We start from the raw sequence: 254 nt of genomic DNA on the forward strand, positions 1-254 counted from the left end.
CCACATTTTTTTAAACAAGATATATCCCTGCCTTTAAGGACAATATGTTTTAATAATGTAATACTCAGAATAGAATATTGAATAGAATATTGATGTAAATAAACACCAATATAATGCCTTCCAGATGATGTTTTTCATGAACATAATAAGTGAATATAGTTTTTTGATGTATTTGACGGGTCACTAAATGTTGACATCTCGATTCAATGTTCACTGGAGATATTTAATTTGTTTTCCTACACACAATATTTGCA

The sequence above is a fragment of the Notothenia coriiceps genome, unplaced genomic scaffold, assembly GCF_000735185.1.
Source record: "Notothenia coriiceps isolate Sejong01 unplaced genomic scaffold, NC01 NC01_scaffold00016707, whole genome shotgun sequence".
Classification (NCBI taxonomy): Eukaryota; Metazoa; Chordata; class Actinopteri; order Perciformes; family Nototheniidae; genus Notothenia; species Notothenia coriiceps.